This window comes from Pygoscelis adeliae, unplaced genomic scaffold (assembly GCF_000699105.1).
Source record: "Pygoscelis adeliae isolate BGI_AS28 unplaced genomic scaffold, ASM69910v1 Scaffold14, whole genome shotgun sequence".
In the NCBI taxonomy this organism is placed as follows: Eukaryota; Metazoa; Chordata; class Aves; order Sphenisciformes; family Spheniscidae; genus Pygoscelis; species Pygoscelis adeliae.
In genome coordinates, this window is record NW_008825109.1 from 9,527,646 (window position 1) to 9,547,147 (window position 19,502).

Sequence of the window (19,502 nt, forward strand, 5' to 3'; positions counted from 1 at the left end):
GAAAAATCTGAAAAGTGCACCTTTTTATTTTTTTTTTTTTAATGGGAAATTCAGAAGAGGTTAAATCTTTTATAACACAGACTGAAATGGTTTCTACAGCAGCAAAGACTATTTGGCAGCTGTTTTCGTATGAAAAAATGCAGACAAATTACAGGTTTATATTTAAAAAAACCACACTGAGAAGCCTAGAACAAAAGCACACTCTAAATTTTAGGTTTAAATGCCAGAACTGTTGAAAGTTCATCTTGTGTGTTGATATTAGAGGAAGGAAATAATAAATTCTATCTATGATCAGGCATGGACCTAGTATACTATAGGTCAGTCTGATTTATTGTAGATATTTATGATTTTTTTTTTTTTCATAAACAGTGATTAGCTTAATGTTAAGCAGAACACTTTGTGAGTCAAACATATCAACTGATGTGAGACTAGTCTAATCTCAGCCACTGGAGAAGCCATTAATAGATATTCAAATCTCAGTACAGCTACATTTACTTTCCCCTGCTAAGTATAAATGTGTTTGGTATTCACTGCAGCTGGTGTTACCAGAATGATGCTAATGATAGTTTATCTGCTTCCCACTCTTGCATAGCTCAATCCCTATATTTAAATCAGTGATGCCAAAAAGAAAATTATGCAATATATCCCAGATCTAAAGTTAATCTTCAGTTCTGGCATCACCCACCTGAATGTGGAAAAATATTCCACCCTTTAGCAGATGCAATTGCTGTCATAAACACTCATATAGATGCCTTTGTTATCTCCTCAGTCACTGACTTTTACCTTGCAACAAAAAATGCTTCTGTTTGTGCAAGTAAGTGGTTGGTTTTGTTGTTTTTCTTTTCCCTCCTCTTTATTGGTAAAATTAGCTTCTTGTCTTACATAGTATATTACTTACAGTAATTTGATTTTCATTAGTAATTCAAACAACTCCGAATCCTCTCATGAACTCTGGGACCACTAGGTATTTGTTGAAACTTGCCCCTCTGTCACTTCCAGCTCAGTTTTCTTACTATCAGTCTCCTAGTAGCTGTTTACTAGCATATGGATAGCTGTTACATCTAGCTGAAAAAAATGTGGGTTTTTTTTTCCCCCTTTGAAACTGCCTTTTTTCTATATAGCTATGGTCTTGAATGAGCACAGTTTAACTTCGGAAAAGTTATTCCAGATCCAAGGAAGGTTCAAGTGGAACACTGGCTCATGCTGAAACCTGTTTGGTTTCGTCAAAGCTGATACCATCATTACAGAATAAAGACAAAGAAGATATGAATAGAAACCTAATTTTCTAGGCTTCTGATTCTTTACAATGTAAAAAAGAGTCTTGAAATTTTAGGACAACTTGTAATTTCTCAGTCTTACCTGCCACGTGCCACCCCAGGTCCAGGACACCACAGAGTTGAACAATCCAAGTGCACAGAAACGCATGATGGGGGACGAGGCATCGTAACCAGAAACTCGTTCCATTTCAAATTGTGCTAAACTCGGTACTGAAACCAAAATCTTCCACAAAACACCACTGCTTCTACACCTAGCTTGAATCATTAGGCCAATATCCAAATAAATAAAAAAATAGGTTAATGTTCTCAATTCAAATTAATTTTAGGGCTTTACAGTATCCTAAGAAATCTCTAGATATGGTCACCTTCCAAAAATTCCAGCAAGGTTTTTGGATCATTTCCTTAAAATATCTACGTATATAGATTGTATGGAAGTTATGACACAAGTCTGCAACAGAAACATAAGAATCGCAGAGATGGGTTAGATTTGTCGAGATACCTAGTCTGTTCCTGGGACCCGAAGTAGTATGCTGAGCTATGGAGGTGTTTCAGCCTTCTCAGAGCCAACTCACTATGGTTGTTGCAATACGATATATTTATTGTATTGCTCTATGCTGTGCACTCCAGGTATATTGTTAGACCACTGAAATCATCATCAATCCTCTTGTCTATGAAATCCATCCAGACCTATCTATTAGTCCCATACCTCCTATGCGTGCATACATACAGAGAGATGTAGTGAATCATTAGCACTGCACCACTAATATGATACAACCTGGAGCTGAAATATGATAATTTTGATTTATGAGAAAAATACTACAATTCTGTTATTAAAGTTCTAAAGATATTTCTCTATGATCTAAAACCTACAAATTAGAGCTATCAGGTAGCTAACATTACTATTATTCATGCCTCTAACATTCCTAAAATTATAAAATAAAACAAAAAAAATTTGTGCAGTTTACAGTTGTTTTTATGTAATCCTCATGCACTCTATTTCAGTTTCAGTGTTGATTATATCCCCAACACATGAGCAAGCTACAGAGCTACAACTTACAATTTGTTTAAAAGAGACAAGTATACAGAAATATGTATTTATAGTATAAGAGTTTGGTAAATTTTTGCTCATTCAACTTGCTGAAATGAATAATATTTTGCAATGCAGTGAATAAAAATTCACCGTGATGATTGATTACTGGGAAAAAAGGCAGACAAATAGACATTTGCATCTATGCCAGTAAATTTTCATGACAATTTTGCAAGGCTGTATTATGCAGTAATATTAAAACAATTTGCAGTAAATCAATTTCCTACTCTTCCCATTAAATTAAAGTTGGTTGAAGCCAAATATTTTCTTGACTTGCACTTACTGAAATACTGAATCACAAGGATTTTCTATTTTTTTATATATATGCCACCACGTATATTCACTATTTATCCACAGTATGTGTTTCACTATTGCCAAAGGAGTTTGCCTTCAACCGTTAAGCCATGTTTTAAAAAACAGAGAATTAGGTGCTGATAATAAGCCACAAAGAGAAAAGAAAATGAAAATCCATATGTTGATTAGGCAGCTCTACTCAAGTAAACTTGAGCAAGATAGTTTTTCTGATACTAATTCCTAACAGTTCTTGCTGTCTGTCTCTCAAATATCCATCTCTCTTCTTGATTATAGTATGATACCACTTTGTTTAGTGTAATGTTCTTTGGTTTCATCTAGCAATGGAGAAAGATTACTTTTGCTCCACTTTAAATTTCTGCCTCTGCAAGTTCTGATATTTCTATGCTGAAAGACTTCTTTAAAATGCTATTTTAAATGTCCAAACTTTTATACCCCCAATGAAATGGTTGAAGTTGAATATGAGAAAGCTCATGGGAAGCACTAATGTATAACAAACAAAATACAAAAAATACAAATTTATACAAGGATGTAGAGTATCAAACAGTATATCATGAAAATGTATCCTTTGAATGACATTTGGAGTCTGGGATTCCAGCCAAAAAGAAAAAGCTTTTAGATTATGTTGTTTCAAGATCAAAAGATCAAAAGTTTTTTATAATCTATCAAGTAAGAGCCAACAGATTTACAGTATGTTTTCTCTTGTCCTTTCAGCCTTCAAGAAAATATTAGGTAGGAAGACAATAAGAACAGGCTGGAAAAAAAGTATAACATAATAAGTATATTAGAAATATCCAACCGTTTTATAATATCAATTTTACAGAATGATTTTGGAGCTTATTAGGTAGATAAATAGGTAGATCAAACACACAGTGATGCCTTGGTAAGTTATTATATTTCTATTCAGACAGACATCTTCAGAAGTGCTATTGCAGCTAAGTATAAAGGGGTTAATTAATTTTATGTTGACAACTTTGTTCCATCTTGAAAATAGCATGAAAGATAAAATAAGAAGTACAGATGGATAAAACTCAGGTCAACTTTTGTGGCTTTATTGAGCTTGACTTATGTATCCTTTGTATTTTAATACATTAGTTCATGTGGTGATGCTCTGTGCAAATACAATTGGAACTCAAGACCCTTATTCTGTCTTATGCTTTCAAGATAACTCAGAATCCATGCTAGCATAAGTGTATGAGGACTTTATGATTTTTGGGGGCCTGTTTGCACATAGCATTTGTTCCTTAGTGGATTGAGGAGTACTCTCTGTTCAAGGTTTATATTCCCTCACCCAACCTTGATATATATACAGCTGGGCTAAGTTTAACCTACTCACTTCCAGGTCAGACTTTCCTGACATTGGAGGAATCATCAGCTAGCAAGCTCCAACTTCTGTTCAGACATAATAGCAAGGTTAAGAGAAGTCCTGGCCTTAAAACATGTATAAAAAAATAGCATACTGTTAGTGGAGTAGTACCCTTTTTAATAATTACAACAGTTTTCAAAACAATAATAATAACAAGACGAGAAAGGGAAAACTGAAACCTGTAAAGCAAGTAACATTTTTATATCAGCATACATGTTACTGTAGTGTTAAATCTCATCTTTTGCTGGTTACTATCATTTTACTCTCAGATACAGATGAATTTGTCAGCCAAGAAATATGCTGGTTGCTTATGTGCCTGATGACAAGGCTTAAGACTGAGGCTGAGAATTAGCAATGGGAAGAGATACAAGGGCTGGACTTTGAACAAAGGGGAATCTGCCGTGGCCAGTTTACCATCGCTTATCAGCCTGAGTAATCATCTACACTGCACAGAGCAGATATATACCGTTTCCATACCAGGATTGAAACGTTTCATATGGACTGCTCAGGAACAAGTGGTGCGAGCTGATCCCTACTGCCTTGCAGTTTGTGCAAATTTTACACTTGTGGTAAAGCAGCACGAAACACAGCTTTTCTTACTTAATAAGGGTTTAAGCTCTCAGGTACAATGATGGTACATTGCAGTGCTCTACGAGATGCTGACTCTTTCACAGACTACTCTGTTTCTACATTACATCTCTCTCTCTTTCCTGCCCAAACTCCCCTAGGAGTTCGGGAGCAGGACGATGGCATCTTCTGTCCTTGGAATGTGTATCGAGCACTAATGAGCCATAATAATACATATTTTGCATACTTTACTTGGATTTATTTCTTATGCATGCCTGTATATTTTAAAAAGAGATGCTGATATGAAAAACAAGTTCACATTGAAGGTAATTATGAGAGGTTTTTAAACTTTAATCCTATACAGACAGATTCGAAAAAGATTTCTCTCTGCAGTATTATCTTTACCTAGACAGCAAGCCCTAATTTTTCATGTGCTGTTGTCATTTATGTTAATGAAATCTCTTCCTGCACTCTTCTGCCTTAAATATATATATGCAGAATAAACCACCAACATACCTACAATTTTAATTTAGTGATACAGATTAGCTCATTTGTGCCAGATGACGATATCAAGCCAGCCTACCAAAAGCACAAGCTTTATTTACCCTAAGTCTAGGATGTCAGAAAACATATCTCAGACTTTAGGGTATATTCCTTAAAGTCCTAGTTCCTTCAGTTATTTTAAAATGACACAGTCAGGATTAGGATTTCATAATGCCTTAGGCTGGCAAAATCAAGGTTTGCAAAATTCACCCCCATGTTAAAAGATGTGCTGGAGCTATCAGACCTTTGGCCATCATTCTCGCCGTTCTGTTGGAGCAAAAGCAGTCTTTGCAAAAAACAATACGGCGTTGGTTGTACATTTGCAGGTTGGGAATCTGAGAGTGAAAGGAAATGAGCTGCAGTGCTGGAGAGCGACTGAGGAGTATTAAAATGCTTGGATTCTGCTCAAAGCCCCTCTACACTCTTTTATACACTATATGTGCATAGGAACCCCCATGTCATGCTAGAATATAATGAATAAACATCTGTTTGTGAAACATATCTCCCACCATATTAATAAAATATATATCAGCTGATTTATTTAGCCAAGGAGGGGAAATTTGAAGGAGAAAACTTCATTTAAAAAAATCACATCCTGCCATTTCATATTTCATTTAAACTTTGTTATCTGACACTTCTATTCTCCACTGGAAAAAAAGAAACATAATTACTAAAGCCCTTTCAGATCTTGTTAGTATTTTAAAAATGTCATTCTAAAGGGTAAAAGGCTAGCAGTGCTGTTGACTAGTGAATGCAGCGCTCTGTGTCTTTGGTGCATAACCTATAGTCTTTTAGTTATAGTTCCTCTGGTTGCATTCAGTATAAACTCACAGTACGTGATAGATATACTCACTGTAGCTAAAAATAGCTACAGCCTGAATCAGGGAACCATTCTGCTCCCTCTTTTTGTGTACGAGTGAATGAATCCAAAGCTACTAGTAAAATAGACTGGTAGCAGACATTTCCTTTGTTGTCTGTCTATTCTACCTGTCAATGTAGAAAATACCTGCTCACACAAAACAAACAGTTGCCATTTTAAAGCATAGTTCAGTTCCATAATGTTAAAAATAAATCACTGTTCTTCCACAGGAAATTCTGTTTGTTCTGTTTTAGATTTCTTTTCTAATACTGGAATGTGTGTTTTTAGTACGGTAACCTAAAATTAAAAAAAAAAATAGGACCAGTAAGAATTCTTTGGAATTCCTTTTCCATCTACAAGACGTTAACACACACACACAACACTTCACTGTTGGTCTGGGAATTCTGTGAAAATAGTGGCTAGCCTAATAGGTCTTCTCACTTTCTCTCTTATGAAGGTAATGTTCTACTTTTTACTCCTTTGTTTTGTTTCTTTTTTCCCTCCAAGGTTCAATCCATCCAATGTATCGGTAGTGCCTCTGTGTATCTAAACTTTTCAGAAGGTATCAGAGATGCAAGATGCCTTCTCGGCCATATCTGATATGCTAATGTCTAGATCTAAAGCCCCATTAAATAAATTGTATTAGTCAGGTGTCTAAAGTTCTAACATAACTATATATATGAAGCAGTTGTGCAGTGTTTGAAGTTAGCTGTAGACCAAATTTAGTTAGAAATTTCTCTTTTTAGAGCAAAATTGATATAGACTAAACAACTGGGAAGGATCCTTCATCAAGTTAGAGTCTGGCTCCATTTCTCAGCTACTTATCTTTGTGGACAAAGCAAGAAAAGCATCCATAAAGGGGCTCTGAAACATAGGATCTAGCCAAGGAACAGTAGCTAGAGAGCAAGTAATCATGTCATGGATTACAGAGGAAGCACTTGAAGGCTTTAAGTCTCAAAATATAGGACCAACCTTAGAAAGTGAAGGTCTGGACAAAAAGCACATGAAAGCTGGTTTTATTTGTACAGATTCTGGATTTAATTCTGCTGCAGTGGCAGCTTAAGATATGACATCCTCCTTCCCAAAACAGCTGCTAATTTTCTTTGCTTTTCCCCTTCCTAATAAACAAGGTAGATTTCTTTCACAAAAATCATTATAGAGACTGATACGGAATATCTCTGACAGTTCAGCTAGGATTTTCTCAATTAGGTGAATGAAGGTAGGCCCTTAACTTCCTACCTTAATTTTTAAATCTATTGGACGACCTGTAATTTCTCATGTCAGTTTATATTACACTACACCTGGGCAGGAGTTTTCCTACCTATGCATAAAGGTTCCCTTTTTGTTTGTTTGTTTTTGTTTTGTACAGTTGCTAAGGTCTTGCCCTAAAATAATTATCAAAGGTGACAAAGAGTGAAAGGAGAAATCTTAAAATATACTTAAATAAGATCAGAAAAGATACTTTGGAACATGAATATATCAAGTCATATTTATGGAGATTCTCTGGGTATTTTTAATCCCTGCAATCTAATAGAATTAAACCCTACATTTCTGTTGGCACAAGACCCGGTGGTAAAAATAACATTATACATTGAAGTGTCCTTCCTCCTGTTTACAGATTATAAAGGGGGAAGGGAGGGAACCCTACTTCTTTAAAGGGAAGAGCAGAGTTTAGAAAACAAACCCAAACAAACCAGATCTCCAGAGCAGCAACTTCCTCTGGCTGTTTGTTAAAAAGCCTGAGCAGCTACACAAGGTCAAAATAGTGTGGTAGGAAGGGATTTAATTTTTCTGTATATAGGATTGGATGTTTAAGTTCAAGGTCTAGACTTTTTCATTTACATCTGCAGTACCCCTGCAAAGAAAACAACTTGTTCTTTTTCAGAGTTTATATGACCATGTACATACTATTACATTTCAATAAGCTAGTGTTTACAAGCAGGCAGTAAAATACTAAGAAAACAATGTTAATAACTGTCCAGATATCAGGTTCTCTATTAAATCTTCAGTTATTACAGCTTGCTGTGGAAACAGAGCGGTTTAAGTGCCGAGTATTAAACAGTTCGTGGTGTGCTATAAATTTCAGATGCATTTGTATTACACAGTACTGCGCGAATCATAACCTGAAAGTCAGTTTCATTTGTGCAATGTGTGCTTTAGTAGAAGAAAAACAGTTCAAGCATGTGTGTCTTCCATTTTTATAAGGATTATTTAAGTTGAAGGAAAAGCAGCTTCTAATGAAATTTGAGCTATAGCATGAAGAAAGGATCACAAGCAATAGCTGAGCTGGCTAAGCACTTAGTAAAACTCTAACTTTCTCAGTTTTATGACCAATTTAAATATTTTCTTTAACATTCCATTGGGGGGGACATAACTAAATTGCCTTATGAGGTACTTGGAGCAATGCTATCACATAAATCACTTAACCTGGTTCTGTGTTAAGGGATTTGATTTCAGTCAGTTCTCAACTACTGATTGTTTCAATTCACAATTACTTTAGCAAGCAATATAGCCTTGTTTCCTTTGGCCACAGAGAAGGGGTGCCTTCCTTAGTTTTGCCTGCAAATAAAAACCAGTGGGTAATCTGGAAAGAGAAGAGAAGGTGCAAAGGGAGGAGAGCATTTGCTTCACTGCTTGCTCTTTGCTTCTCAAAAAATCCCTCAGTCAAGACAAAAGAAAGTGGATCCAGCAAAAAGCTAGTTTCCACAGGAAGCACACAGAGAACCAAGCACTGTGCTGATATGGCTGGATGTTAAAGGAGCTCCGAAAAGCAATTCAGGAATCACTCTGCCTGTTGCAGAGGCAGACAGTGTAAAAAGTACTTTTCTCTGGCAAGTCTAGAGCGTTCCATCTTTTCCTTTGATGAAATCTAACATCCTTCAAGTTCTGGGGCAGAAAAATGAACAGTAATAATAAAAAAGAAAATAATGAGAGGAAAAAAAGGAAAAAAAGAAAAAAGCAGGGGGAAAAAATTGGAAAAAAAGGGGGAAAAAAACCAATGAAAAACCCCAGAACAACTGGGGGAAAAAAGGGGGGAAAAAAAAAACCCACCATGTTTTTTTCTCCTTAGGGCATCAAAAGATCATGACCCAGTAGTAGGGGAAATGGAAATGTTGCACAAAGATGAGTCAGCCACCAAATTGCCAACCCCACACAAATATATTTAACATTTCTTGTGGCAAGACAGGAACTAACCAAATTGCTGACTGAAGTAATCAGGCAATAACCAAATTGTTGACTTAGTTTAAACATATTTAGCAAAATACTGATTTAACAATTATCAAGCCATAAGGTAAAATAGATTAACAGTGCTGGAGCTGTAGCAGTTCTGGAGCAAACTCCCCAGAGGCAACAAATGATCGGGCTGTGAGGAATGAGGGAGCCAAGGAGATTTGAGGGGACAAAAGGTAACTCTATGACTAAAAGGTGGGACCAACCAGAGATAAGCAGTGTTGGAGGCCTCAGCAACTGAGAACTGATTTCTAGGAGGCTGCCCCCCCCTTCTCCTCCAGGCCACCCCGACACCCCAGCTGGGGTAGCCTGGACACCCCCACAGTGGGAGTGTGGGCTCGCACGGCCAGCAAAGGGGGTCTTGCAGACCTTAACAATCTGGGAGAACTTAGCAATTTGAGGATGCCTGTCACAGTTTACGTTACTGTGATGCTAAAGTTTACCAGAGCTATATGCTGGCAAACATATCCATCATAACTGCATGTGACATTACTGTGCTTGAGCAATTGCAGTTGTACCTTGCAACGCGTATGCCATTAAAGGATCTGCCATATGTACTGTCATCTAATCACAGTCTCTTTCTTCCCTGGATAATGCCATTCTTGTGCACAATTTTGCCAGCAGCCATCTGTATGAGTTGTTCTTCAGCTAGTAATTTCAAGGAAAAAGAAATTGGTTTATATTTTGTACCTTCATTCATTATTTTGAAAAAGGATGTGTTTTCCCATGGACAAAGATCCTGAATGTTGCCTCAGTTACAGGATCTGTCCAAAAGAAGAGGATCCTAAATAAAATACTGTTGGCAAACTTTAGAGGGAAGCAGGTTTATTTATTTTTAACTAGTATCCAGAGCTCTTAACAAGAAAGAGTAACACAGCACTCTTAGCAGAGAGACCAGCTTGACTGTTAGATCTGAAACAGACCACAGAAATATTTCTTTTATCCTGTACGAGACTTCTGATGTTTGGGATTAACAGATAAATTCTAGCAAACTGTGCTGTAGAAATTAACACCCTCCCACTCTTCTTTGCCAGGGCTTACCATTATCACAAGAGAGTCAGGAGAAACTATCAGTGACAGAGTATTTGAGCTAAGACAATATACATGTTTTCTCCTGCTAACATTGCTGAGAGGCAGTAAGCTCTTGGGACAGAATGCAGATCTGGGGTTAAAACCTAAAGTACAATAGCAAGGTTTGCCAGTACTTGTAAACAGCTGTAAGTAAACACATTGGTTCAAGAGTCATTTTGCAATAATGCAAAAGTATTTTATATATATTAAATGTTAGTCCAAATGTATAGCTTTAACTTAGCAAAGGGCTAGTTCCCATGAGTAGAAAAGAATGCAACACCTTCCAATAACTACCCATCTAGCAACACTTGAGAGGCAACACAAGGGCTGAGCCCTTGTTGAACTCACCCGACCAGGTTGTCAAAGGGGAAAGGCACAGAGAAAATGAGAAGGTGAAGGATTTCAAACTGGTTCAAAAAGTCGATCCTTCTTCGGAGAACAAAAGCAGTTACTCTTAAGAAATTGCACTCAGATAAAGACCACTCCTACAGTTTATAAAGAAACCCAAATTCCCAGGTTCCAAGGCAGGGTGGGGACAGACTCAAGTAAAATAGTCATGAATGTAGATATTTCAGTTGTTGCAAACTAGCCTTTGTTAGTGGGTTGTGGTTCCACCATTAAACAATACTTTGAGACACCTGTCCGGTCACCATTTTTGTCACTGGTCATGAACTCCAAAAGCAGCAGTGGGAATTTAAACTGATCCAGGGATTTCACACGCCAAACGGCCATAGGAATTACAAGTGGAATTGCATTGTCCACCAGGATCAGTGACAGCCCAGCCATGATTCCCACTGAGGTATGATCAAAAAAGGAACAAAAGTAAAAATAGCCCTATAGCCAGAAATGCAATGTGGTAAATATTGTTTTGATAGTACTTTTCTTCCTGGAGGACCACCTTTAATAATACTACAGTTCCTATTCTTAAATTAGCCCTGCTTATTTAAGGCTTGGTTTTTACCTTATGCAAGTTAATCTAGAAAAATTACTTGTCAGAACAGCCTACACTACTCATGGTAAAATTCCTCATCAACACCACTGACCTTCTTTTGTCATCCTAGTAAGACATGTTCTCAAGCAAGTCTGCTTTGGCCTTAAGATTAGGGCTAGTGATGGTCTTCATTCTGGAGTTATCATCGTTTTGTATACTTTGGGGGACACACAGAGTAGCACATATTTCCATTATGCACTTGGCACATAACTCTTTGAAAAGCATCTAAAAATATAAAATAATTCCTGTGTTCTCAAGCAGATTTATCACTCCAGCAATGGTAGATAACACAACAAGTGGTTAAGGAGTTCAATTTTATTTAGATTCAATCTTCTAATCTGACTTGCTTTGTTTTCTTGACAGGCAGCTCCAACAGAGGTAGTCAGGAACCTCAAAAGCTTTGTAGTAAATTCCATGGTTGCAGGCCTCCTGTGGTGGTTTCTAGCATTCTTTGGGGGAAAAAGACCCAAACACAAAACCAAATAAACAAACAAACAAACAAACAAACAAAAACCCCATGACAGTCAAACTAAGGTATTGGATTCAGCAATATATTGACGAAATCCCAAGCACTATTGTCATATTGGCAATAAGAAATCCTACTCTCATCTCCTTTAGAGTCTCAGTTTAGCAGTCATCTATTTTAGATTGGTTTTATACAGGTAACAGAGATTTGAAAGCAGCCACTCCCTTGCAACATATTTGTTTCTCTTGCCTGTAATGAAAGGTCACACACATTTGTGATGCCAAGGGAGGAGTATCTAAATTGAACATTAGATATAATAGATTTTCATCTCATGTAATTAAAAATATACCGGTTCCATTCTTGGAGAAATTCCTCTGCTGGATGTCTGTGTTTTAGAGTATTTCTGATAGCTAACACGTTGTGACAGGCCAGGGAAATGAGGCTGAAGTTAAAGAAATACCATCCAAAGGCTTGGCGTTTAAAATGGCTAGGCCAGACAGCAAAAGGGCTCCTCAGCAGACTACAGAAAAACAAGAGCAGACGGTTAGAAATGCTTTTGTCTCTCCTCCTGTCCAAGGGCAATCTGATTCCCAGAACTCTCTGTACCCAGAAGAGAATCTCAAAATCTCTTTTTCTGGGGAAAGCCTAGTTGCACGCCCATGAAAGTCAGTGAAGGTGTTTCCACTGATGCTCCTATGCATGCCTAGTTGCACGCCCATGAAAGTCAGTGAAGGTGTTTCCACTGATGCTCCTATGCATGGTTTATGCATTCATTTAACATCAGCTAGGGTCCTTTTTTTATACCTATATTGTTATAGCCATAACTATTTATACACCTAAATATATTTAGAAACATATACACATGCTTATAACTGCTATATAGACATACCATATTAAGAGGAAGCTCTGTGATATAGCTTATCCTTTGCATGCAAAGACTTGATTGCTACAGGGCATTTGGCAGGGACAGATCTCTGGTAGTTGCATCTCCTTCGTGCAGCACCATGCTGGATGACCTGGTAACTGACTACTCCTCCTGGGGCTACAGGAGGCCCGTTTCACAGGAGAAAAAGACAGCTTTAAACAAGGAAGAAACCTCATTTAGTTCTATTTCAGTGACAGTTAGCCCAGTAGGAAAATTAGGCAGCACCTTACAAGGGGTATAAAAGTCCCTGTGGTTAACACATAGTGGCTAGGTTGCAGTCGTGTCCTGGTCCCATCATTATTTTTATTCATCCAGTGAGAGTTTAATGCAAAAGGCAGCAGCAATCAAAAGACAAGAACACAGATCTCCCCCCTTTCCTGTTTGAATTTCCCTCCTCCTAGGACAGGACGTGAAGTCCTGCCCTTGGCCTAGAGCTTGGGTCATCTCTTGGAAAGCCAAAAAAAGGAAATTAAATCCTTTGAGAATGAGGAGAGCACTGAACCTGTCTTTTACTATGTAAAAGACAGGTGACTGCAGTAGAATTTTTCTATGACTTTGCTTTGTGAAGAACCCAGTCATAGAGATAGACATTTATTATGCTCTGAGCAGGTCTGTTGGATAGGTCCTGTTGACGACAGCCTTCGGCACCAATAAGCTTGCTTTCTGGATCCCCAGTACCCAGATCCCCTACGTGCTCAGGCTGAGCAAAAGGACCAATGGCACTGAGGAAACTCCTCAGTGAAACTGAGATTGTGTTATGAAGTGAGGAAGTGGAAAGGTTTGGTACAGGTTGGCAACAGGGCACATGAAGTCCTATTGCACTTTTGCCATTCATTGTAAGACGATGTTGATCCAGCCTTGAACTTATGAATAAAAGAGTGACTTACTTTTAATTAATAGCAGTTCATTGTAAATATTGACTCTTAGCACTATATTGATGGCTATACAGCTATTATCAAATAAACAAACACTGAAATCTAGCCTATAGATTCTGTAGGCTTAGGCTTACACCTAAGCCATATTACTAAAGTCCCACCTATAGCAGAGCAGATTTGTGTATTTTTCCAGAAAATTAAAAAGATAAAATAGAATTTCAGTCATAAATCAAATCTCATCCTTAGTAACGGACCTATAGGATAAGTTTACAGTTCAAATTCTTAAAACATAAAAAACTCTTAAACTCCCTTCTCTAAAAATAATATCAACTGTTAACTGCTTTGTAAATAGATCTCCTGTGTTCAGTACCTGGGTCATATTTTTGCTATCACTTGGGACTGAAGACGCCAATGAAACAGTGCAGAGCTCTGAATGAAAACAGCCACACACCTGGGCAAAAGGACCGAATTTCCAGCCCACACAACAGGCAACATTCAAGTTCTGCAGTGCTGATATACATGTCCCTGATTCATCCCATTTAAAAATAACACCAAGGGTTCTAGCAGATCTTTTGTAGCAACTTCCAGCGGTTACTACAATATAAAAGTGAGCAACTGACTAAACACAGAACCCAATTGCTGACAGATGATAGGAACAGTTTTTCAAGCAAATCTCTGAATACTGAGTCTTGGAATATAAACTGTCGAGCCTGATTTTGTTGACTGACAGTTTTTAGTATTTGAGTAGGTAAAGAGCTGTGAAAATTCTTCACTTCATAAGCATTTTGAAAGTGATTTCTGACATATAAACTTTTGGCAGCAATTTTCAATGGGGTCATCTAAAATGACTGATATAGTAGTTAGTGTGATGCAGGCATAGCACATTTAACAGTCACTGAGCTTCGAATATGACACAGTATGATCCTAATTGCAGCACTGCAAGCAAGGCATAAAGGAGTTGATCATAGTGCTTGACATATATTTTATGACTATGAAAAAAGAAAGAGGCTTCAACTGGTAAAATCAGGACATGGTACAATACCTCCACTACAATTTACAGATAAGAAAATGCCATTCACTAGCATGACTAAGACCATTAAAAAAGGCAAATAAGACAAAATCCAACTTATTTTAGTTGGGTTTGGGTTTTTTTTTCAGATCCTAGGTCACATATATTCTATTTTCAAATGTCACAAAATTATTACAGCATATTGTAGTTTAGGTTTTCCTACACATTAAGAAATATGGAAGCTGAAACAGTAAGATTTGGATTTTGGGACCAGCTCCCATGCCAAAAACTCAGCAGTGTGAAGAATTGCTTCTGTTACATGTTGTTTTATTATAGCAATGCACATGATTTATACCAGGAGAGACCTTGGCTCTATGGTTGTAATTCAGTTCCACTGATGGCTTTTCACTTGAACTGCTCAATGCACATGAACTCAGTGAGCTATTTTTGTGAAGAGTTTTGCAGCTACAAAAAGGCTAATTGGATTGCACCATGAAATTCTTCCTGGAAATATTCCTTCTGAAGGGAATCTGGTGAGCCTTCCTGTCATGTTCTGTACAGGTATGCAAAGTCTGAGATCCAGAAAAACTACCTTTGGTATTAAACCAATCGATAGAAAATATTTCAAATCAGACCATCTCTTCCTTGACAAATGTATTGCCAATGAGGTTTCCACACCATTTCTATCTTTTTGAAAACTGATAGGGTATTTTCTGATACGTAATTTAAAAAAGAAAATCAAATATTTGTCCAGAGCAGGTTTTCAGGTTTGTTTTTTTTCCTGTCTCCCTCCTAACAAATTTACTGTTTAAGCCTCTGACTTGTATTCTGATTTTATACTTTCTTCAGCTTTTAGAGAAAGCAGCACTTCAAATTTTAGATTCATTAATCCTTTTGAGGCCTGATGTTGGTTTAGAGTCGGGCTGGTAGACATGGAGGAAGTCACAGTGATAGACAAAGTACAGACTTTATATCTTTCAGTTTTATCTTATGTTTTGTCTTAATTATGCATATGTTTACATTTATTTGATTGCTCACAATTTTTTTAAGCCTCAAACATCTTTTCTGTTTGTCTTTTTATTTTTTTTTTAACTGCTCTTTCTTTCTGTGCTAAAATTCCTCTCCATTACTGGGTTGGCCTGATCATTTAATGTATGTAGGATATATGATTATCTTTAAACCAGAAGTGCTAATGCTAGACCTCGTGAAGCAGCAGCTCCAGTCCTTGTTCTTTCACATGGACACTTCTATTTGCTCTGCTAGTAATCTCAAGGGTAGTGTCTAGTGCTTGCTATTCTGCACGAACCGCATGTAGACAGTACATGTACATCCGTGTAGTACATCTTCACAGGCCGGCCTAAGGGTCAGAGAACAAGACATTGTTCACGTTGATAAAGTAGCAACAGATCACAGCAGCATTTGAGTGCTGATATGACTTCAGTTTGCTATTAGGGGATTAAAGTCTTGATCAGTGATCAACCAAACACAGCAACACAGCAAGGTCGAACATGAACTGCATCAGATGACAAATGGCAGTAGAATAGGCAACTGAATTGGTTTTCAGTCTACTGAAAACTAGTAGCTCAATTAAGAAATACCTAGTGCTGCTATTAATTTATAAAGAATCTTTAAGGCCTTTGGAAGGATTCATTCATTTTGTGCTTGAAATACATATTCAGCAGTGTCCCAATGCTCCATGATGGCATTTTTTCCTAGGATTACAATGTAGTACCTCTGAAGTGGTGAAGAGTTAACCGAACACTTTCTTACCTTTGTCTTTCCAGTCAGCCCTCCTCAGATCAAGTCTCCCTGCCGTTTAATTTGGCCTGGGAGAACTTAATTCACAAGTTTGGAGACCTGCCGCTGCTGCATCCCAGTGCCCTGCCAGGGCAAGAGCCAGTTTGGCACCAGTCACTCTACATACACCCTGATTCCTACAAAATAAAATAAAGAGATAAGCCAATAAAACATGCATAGGCTGAATGGGAGACTAGACCCTGGTCCAGAGAGTGAGGAATCAGGACCCTAAAACATGCCCCTGTGAGCTCTTGCATCTGAGTCCAGACTCAGCCACGTCCTCGGCGGTCGGGAGTGAGCATTCCCCACCGCACCACGCAGGGAGGGAGCAGCCTGCCCTGCTGGGGTAAGGCCGGTAAACAGCAGCCCCTCTTTCCAGCAGAAATTAGGAAGCTGTGCATTGCCTTTGTTCTGGAAAGGCGATACCTATGTCCTTGTCTGGCTGGCAAGGGAGCTCACCAGCCACACGAGCAAGCAGGTTGTGTGTCTTAACAGAGAGCTTCCCACAAGGGACGGGAGGTGCTGGGGGGCTCTGGACCTGGGGCCAGAGTGGTTCTGCGGTGTCTCTGGCCTGGAGAGATGCTTCAGCCATTGCAGTCTAGGCTCAAATGAATTATGAGATGATTTCACTTGTCAGACAAAGTAAATATATTCAAACGTGCTTTATCAAGCACACAAATTTCTGTTTCATTCTTTAATACATTTAGATCCATGACCAAGGTCTTAGCATATGTAAACCCAATTAGACTGGAATACTGCATAATAAATCATTTTTTAATGATGTTTCTGATTACAAACCAAACCTATTCGTGCAGCAACAGCAACAAGGAGGCCCCAGCCATGCGTCAGGACACTGTGCAAACAAAATACAAAAAGATGGCCCCTCCCTATAATGAAATCCCAAATGAAGATGTGGACAGTGGAGTCAAAACTGTGAGCTTTAGGGAATAATAAGTCAAACATAGTGTTTCATACTGTTTTTCCACATACACTTTAATGGTTATTTCCCAGTGCTGTGGAAGTTCCTAAAGAAAACAGTTTTGTTCATTTTAATATGGAGAAGGATTTTCTTTTACACTCCAGGGTGATCCATTAGGTTAAGCTGTATTTTAATGATCTGATTTACTCAGAGTATCTGAAACATCACGAAGACTTGCCATGCATCCTATTAAGCCCAGGATCCAACGTGAGCATGCAGAAGCACATAGATAAGCAAATCAAATGAAAGCTGTGAAGAAAGTTGCACAGAAGCTGCATAGAAATCTGTGTATCTGAAAGGCTCATGGGAAGGATAAATTATTTCAAGATTGATTTAATGCAAAGACGCAAGCTGAGCAACCTGAATGATTTTTCTCATTTTTGGTTCCCTAAAATGAGGGACAATGTTGACTCATGAATTTTCCTGAAGTGATAGACACATGGAGAAAAGTGAAAAAAAAAATCAGCTAAGATGAATTAAAAAAGCATCTATTAATTCAATACAGAGGAACTGTAGAGGGATGGTGTTACTCTTGCCAGTAGTAACAGAAGTTAACAGCTTAGTCATAATATTTAAACTTAAATAATAAGAGTGCTTTAGTAATTTGGGTTTATTTTCATTTTACAAAAAGCAAGATTTAAATTTTATGGAAGGTGAGGGAGAGAAAATTAACTGAAGTAGTTCTGGTGCTGAAAATAATTTAAAAAAATACCATGGCACACATCCAACAAATATTTCTATCAGCAAGTTTATCTCACAGACCTAAGTGAGACTTGCAGTGTAGAGGGCCTGTAGGATTCTTCAGAAGGCAGACTGAGGAACTGTCATCGACACAGGAGAAAGACGACAACTATGCTGTGGCAAACAATTAAAGCTTTGGGTTTACTCAGAAACAAAGCCTGAGCCACATGAACGATTGTGTATCTGTTTCCACCTTCACATACCTCACAGAAAAGCCTCCTCAAGCCTCATATTTTGTAGCGCGATTCAATAATAAAACCATTAACATTTTCAACTATTTTCTAACAGATCTTTTGGTTCATAACATAGGGCTGGAAAAATTAGAAAAGTCAGCCTCTTGCAGATTCTGGGAGAAGCAGCAGAACTTGATGGAAAGAATAGCGGAATCTAACACAGGTACAAATAAAAAGAAAAATGTGTCCAATGCGGATTGACTTAGTCATAGTCAATCCTTATTTCAGATACTCATTGCTACACAGAGATGCCTTTAACTTTGTTTAATACCTGAGATCAAAAAGAATTTGAGCATTAGCATCTACTTCAGAGATCTAGGAAGTAACCCATAAATGTCAATATATGCATTCATATGTATTTTTGTATGTTTTTACAATATAATTGCTGGTTATTTCTTCATGAGATCCTCTGTGTTCTCTTCTTGCCCTTTTTTTTTTTAAGATACAGTCTTCCCTGACCTTAATTTGTCTCAGTCTGGGAAAGCATTTGCAAACAACCACCAAGCAATTTCTTCTGTGAAAAAACTTTTTTTTCTGTCTGTATTTATGGCTGTTTCCATTGACAGACACGTAATTTTACTAACCCAGAGGTATGCATTTACCCAACTGAAGGTAAGTTATCGATACAAATTTACAGCGTCAATTTCCAGATTGTACTGACATTAGCAAAATATTTGAAAACAATGGTTTGCCATTGCTACCTAGCCTTCTTCTTAATGAAATATAGTCTGTTGGAATTTTATGCATATCAAGCAAAGCAAAGTCAACTTAAAAATTACCGATTCTACCATTTTTAAGAAAGGGAACGGTTTAAAATATTTTCCTTTAAAATAAACCCGTTGTTTTCAGTAGCCGGAGAAACCCCCGTATTGCAAACCGTCTTTGGAAACCAGGATCGACAACGCCGAACCACCCACCCAAGTCAAAACCTAGCGACAACCATTTCCAAAACCGGTGGCAGAATTCAAGGCTGCTCTAGGATTCCTCGTACGCGACCGGAGGTTTGACAACGTTCGGGTGCCCGCCGCACCCCGAAACCTTCCAGGGTGAAGCTCGGCGGCCTCGCGCAAGCTGCCTTCCGCTGCCTTCTCTTCCTCCAGGCGGGGAAGCTCCCGCCCGGCAGCGCGGAGCTCTGCCCGCCGGCGGACGAGGCTGCCGCTGCAGCCAAGCGCC